General features: G+C 35.8%; 1 protein-coding gene across 1 annotated transcript in view; it reads left to right on the top strand.

Annotated features, from left to right (window-relative positions):
* Positions 1 to 13,540, top strand: part of LOC114494918 (butyrophilin-like protein 2) — a 173,633-nt gene that overhangs the window by 114,609 nt on the left and 45,484 nt on the right.

The raw sequence follows: 13,540 nt of genomic DNA, 5'->3' as shown, positions 1-13,540 counted from the left end.
TGGAAACAAATGAAAATGATCTCACAACAACCCAAAACTTATGGGACACAGCCAAGGCAGTCCTGAGAGGGACATGCATAGCAATACAGGCCTACCTAAAAAACACAGAAATATTTCAAACAAACAACCTAACCCTACGTCTACAAGAACTCGAGGAATAGCAACAAAGACATCCCAGAGCTAGTAGAAGGAAGGAAATAACCAAGATCAGAGCAGAATTAAATGACATAAAGACTAAAATTGCAATTCTAAGGATCAATGAATCCAGGAGCTAGTTCTTTGAAACAATAAACAAAACTGACCAGCCTTTAAGCATGCTCATCAAGAGAAAAAGAGAGAGGACCCAAATAAACACAATCAGAAATGAAAGAGGAGAGCCTACAACTGATACCACAGAAATACAAAGGATTGTAAGAAATACTACAAAGAACTATATGTCAAGAAATTTGAAAACCTAGGTGAAATGGACAAATTTCTAGAAAAATATAATCTCCTGAAACTGAATGAACAAGAAGCAGAAAGCCTAAACAGACCAATAACAGCAGATGAAATTGAAGCAGTAATCAAAATCTCCTGACGCACAAAAGCCCTGGACCAGATGGTTTCACAGGAGAATTCTACAAAGTATTTAAAGAAGAGCTAACCCCTATCTTTCACAGGCTATTTCAAAAAATCCAAAAAGATGGAAGACTCCCAAAATCTTTATGAGGCCAGCACCATCCTAAACCCAAAACCAGATAAAGACACAACAAAGAAAGAAACCTTCAGGCCAATATCACTGATGGACATTGACGCTAAAATCCTCAACAAAATATTGGCAAACCGCATCCAACAATACATTAAAAAGATCATACACCATAACCAAGTGGGATTCATCCCAGGGATGAAAGGACGGTTCAATATTTGCAGATCAGTAAATGTAATACATCACATACACAAAAGCAAAGATAAAAACCACATGATCATATCAATAGATGCAGAAAAAGCATTTGATAAGGTACAGCACCCATTTATGATAAAAACACCCAGCAAAGTGGGAATAGAGGGAGCATTTCTCAACATAATAAAGGCCATATATGAGAGACCTACAGCCAGCATCACACTCAATGGGCAAAAACTAAAATCTTCTCCACTAAGATCAGGAACAAGACAAGGTTGTCCACTTTCACCACCTCTATTCAATATAGTATTGGAAGTTTTAGCCACAGCAATCAGACAAGAAAAGGAAATAAATGACATCCAAATCAGATAGGAGAAAAACAAAAGTGTTACTGTTTGCACATGACATGATAGTGTACACAGAAAATCCTATAGACTCTACCCAAAAACTACTCGACATAAGAAATGAATTTGGCAATACAGCAGGATACAAAGTCAATATCCTGAAGTCAAATTATTTTTGTATACCAACAATGAAACAGCAGAAACAGAAATCAAGAAAAAAAAATCCCATTTGATATAGCAAAAAGAAAAAGAAAATACCTAGGAATAAACCTAACCAAGGAGGTAAAAGACCTGTATGCAGAATACTACACAACACTGGAGAAAGAAATCAAGGAAGACACAAACAAATGGAAACATATACTGTGTTCATGGATAGGAAGAATTAACATCATCAAAATGTCCATATTACCCAAAGCAATTTATACATTCAATGCAATACCTATTAATGTACCAATGGCATATTTCACAGACATAGAACAAACACTTAGAAAATTTATATGGAACCATAAACGACCCTGAATAACTGCTGCAGTTTTGAGAAAGAAGAGGAAAGTAGGAGGGATCACAATACCTGATACTAGACTGTATTACAAGGCCACTGTAATCAAAACAGTCTGGTACTGGCATAAAATCAGGCACGTGGACCAGTGGAACAGAATAGAGAGCTCAGAAATAAACCCAAGTCTCTATGATTAATTAATATTCGACAAAGGGGGTAGCAACATAAAATGGAGTAAAAATAACCTCTTCAACAAATGGTGTTGGGAGAACTGTACATCTATGTGCAAAGAAATAAAACTCAAGCACCTACTTACACCATACACAAAAATAAATTCAAGGTGGATAAAAGATGCAAATATAATCTGTGACACGATTAAAGTCCTAGAGGAGAACATAGGCAGGAAAATCTCAGATATTTCATGCAGCAACATTTTTACTGATATGTCCCCTAGAGCAAGGGACATACAGGAAAGAATAAACAAATGGGGTCTCATCAAAATAAAAAGCTTCTGCACAGCTAAAGAGCACAGTATTAAAATAAAAAGAGAACCAACTGTATGGGAAAATATATTTGCCAATGATACCTCAGACAAGGGTTTGATCTCCAAAGTATATAAAGAGCTCACATGACTCCACTTTAAGAAGACAAGAAACCTAATTTAAAAATGGGAAGGAGGTGGGGAGGTATGGGTGGGTGGCCTGGGATAGGAGTAAAAGACACAAAACTGTAATTGAACAACAATTAAAATAAATTTTTTTAAAAAATGGTACAAATTAAAAAATGCATCTTCAGAATATATAAAGAACTCACATTACTGGACTCCAGAAAGACAAACAATCCAATTAAAAATGGGCAAAGGAACTGAACAGGCACTTCTCTAAGGAGGACACACAGAGGGCCTAGAGACATCTGAAAGGATGCTCAGTATCACTAGCCATCACAGAGATGCAAATTAAAACCACAATGAGATACCACTTCACACTGGTCAGAATGGCCATCATAAACAAATCAACGAACAACAAGTGCTGGAGAGGTTGTGGAGGAAAGAGAACCCGAGTGCACTGTTGGTGGGAATGCAGACTGGTGCAGCCACTGTGGAAAACAGTGTGGAATTTCCTCAGAAAACTAAACATGAAACTGCCTTTTGACCCAGCAATTCTACAGTTGGTATTATATCCTAAGAATCCTGAAACATCAATTCAAAAGAACCCATGCACTCCAATGTTCATAGCAGCACAATTTATAATAGCCAAGTGCTGGAAGCAGCCTAAGTGCCCATCAGTAAATGAATGGATCAAAAAACTATGGACTGTGGTACATTTATACAGTGGACTATTACACAGCAGAAGGAAAGAAGGATCTCTTACCCTTTACAATAGCATGGATGGATCTGGAGAGCATTATGCTAAGTGAAATAAGCCAGATGGTGAAAGACAAATATCATATGATCTCACCTATAAGTAGAATGAATTTTTCTTGATGATTTGAGTAGACAGTAAATGTTCTCAAGTGAACATTCAAATGACTTATTAGCATTCATTGAAAAAATAATCTTTCTCTTACTGTACTGCAGTGTCATCAGCAACTAGAGCATTGTATCTGGAGGGGATCTGTTTCCAGAATTTCTATTTTGTTCTGTTGTCTAGTTTGTCTACTTTTGAGCCTACTCTATACTATGGTAATTAGTGTACCACAAGGTGTTAACTAATATAATCAATACCAACAATGTTAATTAACATTATTTTTCTACCTTTTACTGAATGTCTTACAGTTTTGTCCTTATTTTTCAAATTTCCTTGGCTAAGTTAAGGCTTCAGTATTTACACATGAATATGAATTTTAAATTTAGCTTCATAGTCCTAGCACACCAATAACCAAAAACAAACCAGAAGAAATAATACAAGACAAACGAGCAAACTAACAAAAAATTCTTGCTTGTTAGTTCATGTTATTCATTAGATTCCACATATGAGTGAAATCATATGGTATTTGCTTTTCTTTGACTGGCTTATTTCACTTAGCATAATGTTTTTCAGTTCCATCCATGCTGTCATAAAAGGTAAGATTCCCTTCTTTTTATGGCTGAGTAGTATCCCATTGTGTAAATATACCATTCATGAACACAATGAGCTAACAAGCAAAATGAGAGACATACTCATAGACAGAAAGCAGGCTGACAGCAGTCAAGGGGGAGTTTAGGGGTGGGGTGGGGGGACAGAGCTATTGAACAAAAAAGAAAAAAGAGAGAAAATGAAACACAAACACAGACAACAGTGTGGTGATGGGGGAGGGGGTTGGGGGAAATGGAGGAGGGTATAGGGAGATTACATGGTGATGGACAGAGACTTGACTTGGGGTAGTGAATAGACAATACAGTGTACCAACGATGTATTATAGAACTGTACACCTGAAACCTGTATAATTTTGTTAACTGGTGTCACCCTAACAAATTCAATAAAAAGGGAAAATTATTGTCATGGTTATCAATGGTATTTCTACTGATTATAGATCAATTTGGAGAGAACTTTAAAATATTTACTGTTGTAATCTCCAAATTTATTTATTTATTTATGTATTTATTTATTTATTTATCTATCTATTTATTTATTTATTTTAGACAGAGGGGAAGGGAGAGAGAAAGAGAGGAAGAGAAATATCAATGTGTTTTTGCCTCTTGCATGCTCCCTACTGGGAGACTTGGCCTGCAGCCCAGGCATGTGCTTTGACTGGGAATCAAACTGGTGACCCTTTGGTTTGCAGGTCTGCACTCAATCCACTGAACCATACCAGCCAGGGCCAAATTGCGTAGTCTTGTTATTTTTGTAAGTGCATTAATTTCTCTCAGTGATGTCAACTAGTTTTCAGTATAGAAATCTTGTTCATCTATAGTTAGATTTATATCTGGATATTTTATATTTTTTATGCTATTGTGAATGGTAACATTTTCTTGATTTTGGTTTTTATTTGTTTCTCATAGAGCAATATAAAGGGAAAGCTAATTCAGTTGGCCTTCTATGGCTGACTGAACAGAGAATAACCCAGCTCTCCCCTTTTCTGTCTTTTTTCCCTGTGTGTCTTTGTTACTACTCACAGAGCACACTTTACTTTGGACACTTATGATCATCAATGTCTGGAGGCTTTTCCTCTCAACAAGTAATTCTTTATGACACCAGCTGGGTGTCCTACAATTTAATTCAATTTTAACAGTATCAACCTGGAGACAGTGTCATATCCCATGGGTTAAGGACTTGGTCCCACAAGACTGCCCCTTCCCCAACACACACACTTCAACTGCAAGCCCAACCAGTTATAGATCAAGGGTTTCAATGATTTCCTCTTGATTCATTTGCTGGAGTGGCTCACAGAACTCAGAGAAACAGTTTCTTATGTTTATCAGTTTGTTAAAGGATATGATAAGAGATACAGATGAAGTGATACATAAGGTGAGGACTGAGCAAGTACTGAGTGCTGGAGTTTCTGTGCCTGGAGTTGGGCTGTGTCACTCTCCCAGTATAGATGTGTTCACCAACGTGGAAGCTCTATGAATACCCTACTATTAGGATTTTATGGAGGCTTTCTCACATAGACATAATCAATTATTAAGTTCATTTCCAGCCCCTCTTCCCTCTCTGGAGTATGGCAATGAGACTGAAAATCCCAAGCTTTAAACCATGGCTTGGTCCTTGTGGTGACCCACACCCATCCAGGAGCCAGCCATCCAGGACCCTCCAGAGTAGACTCATTAGAACAAAAGATGCTCCTAGTGCTCTTATCATTTAGGAATCTACAGGGCTTGAAGAAACCCATGTCAGGGACAGGATCAGATAAATATTAGCAATTGCACCAAAAAAAATACATAGGAATAAATGTAACCAAAGTGTTGAAAAACCTGTACACTGAAAACTTTAAGACATTGATGGAAAAAATTGAAGAAGATACAAATAAAGAGAAAAATATTCTGTGCTCATGGAATAAAAGCATTAATATTGCTTAAAATGTTCATATTACTCAAAGCAATCTACAGATTGAATGCAAACCCTAACAAAATCCCAATGGCTTTTCCACAGAAATAGAGCAAACTAAAAATTTGTAACAAATCAAAAAGATCAAAAAATAGCTAAAATAATCCTGAGAAGGAAGAACAAAACTAGAGGCATTATGTTCCCTGATTTCAAACTATATTACAAAGCTATAGTAATCAGTTTATGTGATGTTGACATAAAAGCAGACACATAGACGAATGGAACAGAACAGACAGCCCAGAAATACACCTAAAATATATGATCAATTTATGGCAAAGAAAAAAGAATATACAATGGGAAAAAACAATCTCTTCAATAAATGGTGTTGGGAAAACTAGACAGCTACATACAAAACAATGAAATTCAACCAATGCCTTAGAACATACATAAAAATTAACTCAAAATAAATTAAAAACTTGAATGTAAGATCTGAAACTATCAAGTTCCTAGAAGAAAATGTTACCAGACAGGGACAGGCCCAAAGAGGGTCTGCCTCAGGCTGGCCTGTAGTGGGTGGGTTCTGGACTTCCTGAAGGAAAGATTTCACAACACGAGTCCTGGTGATTTTGAGAGGACATTTATTAAAGCTGGGAACAGTGAAACAAAGGAAGAACTTAGGGTAGAAGTAACAGGAGAGAGCCTAGGCAGTGCTCTGCTTTGGCTCCCCAGAAACATTATAGGAAAGCAGTGAGCCAAGGCAGGGCTGCTGTTAGCATCCTGGGAAGTGAAGGTCACAGTGACAGAAAAGAGCCAAGGCAGGGATGTTGGAAGAAAAAAAGGTCATGCTTAGAAAGGGGCATGGGTGTGCCCTAAAGTGATCCCATACCCAGTCTTTGTCTTGAGGTTTTTATCTCTCTTCTATGGGTAAGAATTTTAGAAGATGGTTTCAGCCAAATATTCATCAGCTTTCCAGGTACATTTTTAATATGCTGATGCATTAAAATGAGCATGTGTGGGTGTTGGGATTATTCTTTGTCTGCTTTACTGCTTTACTTTTATCTTGGGTCTGTCTGGCTTTAATGGGGTTTTGTTATTTGTTCCTCTGACTTCATCTAACCTTGGATTTAGCTGGCACAAATGGCATTAATTGGGTCTCTGATCTCTATTTCCCAGACCAGGGTGATTTAAGCTATGTATTCTATGGTTAAGGAGGAGAAGTATAAATCAGTTTCTCTCAAGTGTCCTTAGTTAGGGAAGATAAGGTCTTGTGACTCACTAGCTGGGTATAAGTTGTTCAAATTGTTTGGCCTGTTTAATTTTCTTGTCTCAATTTCCCTATTGTACTTGCCCAGGAATTTTCCTAGCTTCTTACTATCCTGTTGCAAAAACATAGGCTGTAAGACTCCTTGACAGCAGTCTTGGTGATAATTTTTCAATCTGACATCAAAAGCAAAGGCAGTAAAACCAGAAATAAATGTGGGACTACCTTATACTAAGAAACTTCTGTACAGCAAAGAAAATCATCAACAAAATAAAAATGCAACCTACTGAATGTGAGGAAATCTTTATAAATTATATAGTTGATAAGAGGTTAATATCTAAAAACTCATATAACTCAATAGCAAAAAAAACCCCCTAACAATCTGATTAAAAATAGGCCGAAAACCTGAATAAACATTTTATAAAGTAAACATATGATGGTCAACAGATTAAAACCACAATGAGATAGCACTTCACACCAGTGTGAATGGCTATTATCAAAAAGCCAACCAACAACAAGTGTTTACTAAGATGTGGAGAGAAGGGAACCCTTGTGAATTGTCAGTAGGAATCCAAATTGGTGCTACCACTATGGAAAACAGTATGGAGGTTCCTCAAAACATTAAAGCTAGTATTACCATATGTTCTAGCAATTCCACTTCTGCGTATTTATCTGGAGAAAACAAAAATAACAATTTGAATAGGTATATACATCCTATGTTCACTGCAGCATTATTTACAATAGCTACAAAATGGAAACAACCTAGGTGTCCATTGGCAGATAAACGGATAATGGAAATGGATAATGATAATGAAATATTAGCCACAAAAATTGAAATCTTGTCATTTTTGACAATATGGATGGAGCTAGAAGGTATTATATTAAGTGAAATAAGTCAGACAAAGATAAATATCACATGATTTCACATATATGGAATCTAAAATATAAAAAAGTAAATAAACAAAACAGAAAAAACTCATAAATGAGTTTTTTTTTATTTTTGAGAACTGATGGCTGCCAGGTGAGAGGGGGGTTGTGGGTATGGATGAAAAAGGTAAAAGGGATTAACAAGTACAAATTGCCAGTTATAAAATAAATAAGTCATGGGGATGTAATGTATATCACAGGGTATATAGTAAAAAATACCATGATAAATTTGGTGACAGATGGTTTACTAGACATATTATGGTTGATCACATTGTGAGGTATATAAATGTAGAATCATTATGTTGTACACCTGAAACATATAATATTGTGTGCCAACTATACTTTAATTAAAAAAAAAGAAAAAGATGTTCTTTGAAAGGTTAAAAGAATTGACAAACTTTTAGGAAGACAGACAAGGAAAAGAAAAGTGAGAACATGCAAATTACTAGTTTCCAGAATAAAACAAAGGATATAATTTCAGACAATCCAAGCATTTATAGGATGTCAGGGACTACTGAAAACAACTTTACACATAAATTTGAGAACTTAGGTGAAAATACCTAATTTCTTAAAAATAAAAAACTAGTACAATTAACTCAAAATAATAGGTAAAGTGAACAACTCTATAACTCTTAAAAGAAATTTAATTCATAATTGGAAGACTAATGAAAGAGAAATCTCAAGACCCAGATGGTTTCACTGGAGAAATCTATCAACCATTTTAAATGGAATTAACAAGTATCCAAAATTACTCCAGAAAATAGAGAATGAGAGAACATATCCCATCATATTTTATGAAATCAGCATTTCCTGATACCAAAAGCAGACAGAAACAGTACAACAAATGAACATTAAAGAAGAATATACCTGAGTGACTATAGATACAAAACTCCTTAGGAAAATATTAGCAAAAAAAATTCAGCAGAATTTCAAAAGAATTATACACTATTTCAGAGTGGAGTTTATTCTAGTGATGCAAGTCTGACTTATTTTATCTTATTATTTTTTGCAGGAGATGGATATTTTATCTTATTTTATTTTTTATTGTATTTTTCCATTACCATTTATCCTCCTTATGCCCACCCCCGACAATGACCGCACTTTCCAAGAGTCCTTTTTCCTTTTTGTTCAATCCCTCCACCCCCTAACACCCGTCCCCCATGGTAGGGTGACAGCTATGTAAGCCTGGTTCAATAGTTTAAGCCAACCAATGTAATGCATCTTACTAAGGTAGAGAAGAAAAAGCACATGGTTCTATCAGTTAATGCAGAAAAGGCATTTGACAAGATTTAACATTTATTCATGATTTAAAAAATCCCTAAAAAACCAGGACTAGAGGGAAACTTCTCAACTTTATAATTTCTACAAAAATTCTACAGCTAAAATCACATGTAATGGTGAAAAACTAATGCTTTTCCTCTTCTGCTCTCACCACTCTTATTTAACCTGGTAACAGAAGTCCTGGACAGCACAATAAAACAAGAAAAGGAAAAAAATGTCATGAAATATTATGAGATCTGAGTTATCAAGTGCTGCTTTGACATCTTTGAGCCTCAGAGGGCCCCAAAGACCTAACTATGAGCTCTCCTGCTTTCATTAGTTATAGTCCCCACCCAGCTACTCCTGTATCAACCTGAGCAGCTGCTGTCCACTGATCCTCAACCCAAGGGCTTCATTCAGTCTCTGCCAGACCATGGAACTATTCAAACAAACCAACAACACCCTCCTGTGGGAAACAGGGGACACCCCATGCTCTTGTTACTACAAAGCCCATCTCTCACAGCCCCTGCTGGTTCAGTGGGTTCCTGAGTGCAACCCCCAAGTGCCCCTACCTGGAGTCCTGCTCTCTCAGGCTGTAAGAACATTTGATAAACTGCTATCAACTCATCTGTCTATTTTGGGTGTTGTGGGGTCAGCCATCTCATACTATTTAGGGTAATACACCCCTCCTTTACCAACAAGATGAAGAGGAGTGGTCAAAACACATGAAGATCAAAAAGGAAGAAATAAAACTGTTCCTATTTAGTCTATGTGAATGTCTACATAAAAAATCCCACAGACTGCCCCCTCCCCTGCAAAAAACTCTGCTAGAACTAGTAAGGCAGCTCATTAAGGTTGCAGAATCCAAGACCAACCAAAAATTTTAGTTTGCATTTCTGTATGTGGTAATGAAGACATAAAACAAAAAATAAAAATACAATACCATTTACAGTCACTAAAAATAAAAAAACCACAAGTGTAACTCTAACAGAACATAGTACTTGTATGCTTAAATATTGATAAAAATAATAAAAAATCTAAAAATGGAGACACCATATTCATCAACTGAAAAATAGTAAAGACATCATGTATCCTCCAAAACCAATATCTTACTTTAATGTAATTTCAATCTAAATCCCACAATAATTTTAATAGTTATAGATAAAATTATTATAAAATTTATACTAAAAAGCAAAGAAATCAGAATGACTAAAGCAAATTTGATAAAGAAGAATAACGTTGAGAGATCACTCTAGCCAAATTTAAGACCTTTATATAGCTACACTAATCAAGACTGATGGGAGTTGTGGAGGAATGGACATAGATTGATAAACCCAGTATAGAGAACCAGAAACAGACCCACACCAAGTCACTTTTGACAAAGGTGCAAAGTAATTAAATGGAGAATGGATGATCACTCTGAAGAATGGTGCTGGAGGAAGTGAATATCCATGCCCTACCCCCAGCAGCCTCCCCCACAAAAAAAAGAAAAAAAAGAAAAAAGCTACTCTGCCTATGGAGTAGCCTTCTCTCTGTTTTATTCCTTCACTAACAAACTCTTTTATTTTAAACTCAAATGGGAAGAAGGGAAGGGAGGGAGGGAGGGGGGAAGGAAAGAAGAAAGAGAAAGAAAGAGAAAATAAAGAAGGAAAACAGAAAAAAAGAAATGAGACCCATTCTCACACTTTATTTAAAAGTTCACTCAGATTAGATCAACTTTAAATGTAAAATATAAAACTTTTAGAAGAAAATCAGAAAGAAATATTTGGGACCTATGGCCTGGTGGAGATTTTACAGACATTACACTAAAAGCATAATCCATAAAAAGAAAAGTGTCAACGAATAGGGCTTTATCAAAATTATAAACTTTCTGCAAAAATCCTGTTAAAAGAATGAAAATAACTTACAGAGAAAATTATTTGCACCCTCCAAATATTACAGAGAGCATGCACAATATCTAGAATATATAAAGGACTCTCATAACTCCATGCTAAGAAAATCTAATTTCAAAATTGACATAAGACATGAAGAGACATTTTAGCAAAGAGGATATCTAGATGGCAGATAAGCATGTTGAATGATGTTTAATATCAGTAGCTATTAGAGAAATGCAAAGTAACAACATGATAACGTATCACTGTAAAAACACCTAAAACCCAAAATACTGGTAATGCCGGTAAGAACCTCATACACTGCGGTGGGAACACAGAGTGATACAGCGCCTCTGGAAAAGACTTCGGCAGTTTCTTAAAAAATCAAACATACTCTTACTACATGATCACTTTTCTGTACATTTATGCTAGAGAAATGAAAACATGTTTACACAGTAACCTTACACAGATATTCATAGAAACTTTATTTGTAATAGCCCCAAATGAGAAACAACCAAAGTGCCCTTCAATAGGTGAACAGACAAGTGTGGTACATCCTTGCTGTGGAATACTACTCAGCAATGAAAAAGTCACTGTTGATGCATGCAGCAGCTTGGATTGCTCTCAAGGACATTGTGCTAAGTGAGATATGCCAACTTCAGAAAGTCACATGTTGTATGATTATCTAACATTGTCAAATTTGCAAATTGTAGAAATGGAGAACAGATGGTTGTCAGATGTTAGGCTAATGGTGTCTGGAAGGCAGTGGTGGTAGCTAGAAAGGGTAGCAAGAGGGAGATCTCTGTGGTAATGGAATGGTTCTGTACATGATTTTGGTGAAACATGGGAATAGAACTACATGCACACAATGCACCAATATGAGTTTTCTGGTTTTGACACTGTACTATAGTCTCAAAATACAACCATTTGGGAAAATAGGTGAAAGGGTACACAGGATCTCCCTGTACTGTCTTTGCATTTTTTGAATCTGTAATTAGTTTGAATAAAAAGTTTTTAAAAACTAGCTTGCTAGTAAAATCCAGAACACTCAAAACACCAAATAGTAGCAAGGGTGTGGTACAACTGAGACTCAATCATTTGTGGTGGAATGCAAAAGGGTGCAGTCACTTTGGAAGACACTCAGGTGGTTTCTTACAAAGCTACACAAACCCTTACCATATGTTTCAGCAGTCATAGTAGTCTCAGGGATTTACTCAAATGAGTTACAAAGTTTGTCCACACAAAAAACCTGCACACAAATGTTTATTGCAGCTTTGTTTACAATTGCCAAAACTTGGAAGTAACCTAAATGTCGTTCAATAGTGAATGGATAAACCAACTATGGTACATTCACACAATTATTATTTAGTGATAAAAATAAAGAAGCTATTAAGCTATGAAAAGACATGGAAAAATCTTAAATACATATTGCTAAGTGAGAGAGTTATCTTGGGCTGAAAAACCTGCTTACTATTTGGATACGGTTATATGACATTTTGGAAAAGGCAAACCTATGAAAATGGTAGAAATATTATTGGTTTCCAGGGTCCAGGGAGAGGAGAACAGGGATGCACAGGGAGAGCACTGGGGATTTCAGGTCGGTGGAATCAGTCTGTTTGATATGGCAACAGTGGATACATGACATGCATTTGCCAAAAGCTACTGAACTTTATAATATAAAGAGTGAATCCTAATGTCAACTATGGACATCAATTAATAATGTATCAATATCAGTCCATCAGTTGCAACAACTGTACCACACTAATGTGAGATATTAATACTAGGAGATACCTTAAGTGGAACAGGGGGAAGATGAGGATTAGGGAACTCTTGTACTCTGAACGTTTTTACTGTCAACTTAAAGCTTTTCTGAAAAGTAAAGTCTATCTAAAAATGCCTTTTTTGAACATGATAAGATATAGATTTACTACTTTTCTTTTTTATTCCATATTTGTCTGACTTTTAGTATATTCTCTATTGTACATCTATTTATTTTATAATTAAAAATGGAGCTATGTAAAAGAAAAATCTGGGCCTATTGTACCTTCAATTTTCTAAACATTTTGCTTTAATACTATAAACCATAGGTACAGAGAATTGCTATTTACTAGTCACTCTTATAAGATTGTTAAAAGATAAAGTAGGACACACTAAAATTTTCAAGAGTTTGTGTTAGCGAACATTGATTTAAATCTGGCAGCATCAAATTACAAGTGGTTAAGAATACTTTGTCAACAGGAGCTAGGGGAAAGGCTTTTACAAAAAATGGAAACAAAGCAAGGTAATGATTTGATTGGCTATAACGAAAGTGGCTGCCTTACTTGGGAAAGCTTAGTTGGCTGTTCGATTGTTCTTAAATTTCACCTTCTGGGATACAAGTGCATTTATATAATTGATTCTGACTTAGGTTTGGGTTTGCTAATGTAGGCTACTAAGGCATAAGAACCTTCTCTATTTAATTACTTTAATAATTCCCTTCTTTTGGTAAGATACCAATGGGAAAAAGGAGCCAAATATATGGTGACAGATGATG

The sequence above is a fragment of the Phyllostomus discolor genome, chromosome 4 (genome assembly GCF_004126475.2).
Source record: "Phyllostomus discolor isolate MPI-MPIP mPhyDis1 chromosome 4, mPhyDis1.pri.v3, whole genome shotgun sequence".
NCBI lineage: Eukaryota > Metazoa > Chordata > Mammalia > Chiroptera > Phyllostomidae > Phyllostomus > Phyllostomus discolor.
Note: the sequence above shows the minus strand (reverse complement) of the source record. Positions and strands in the feature narration are given on the sequence as shown.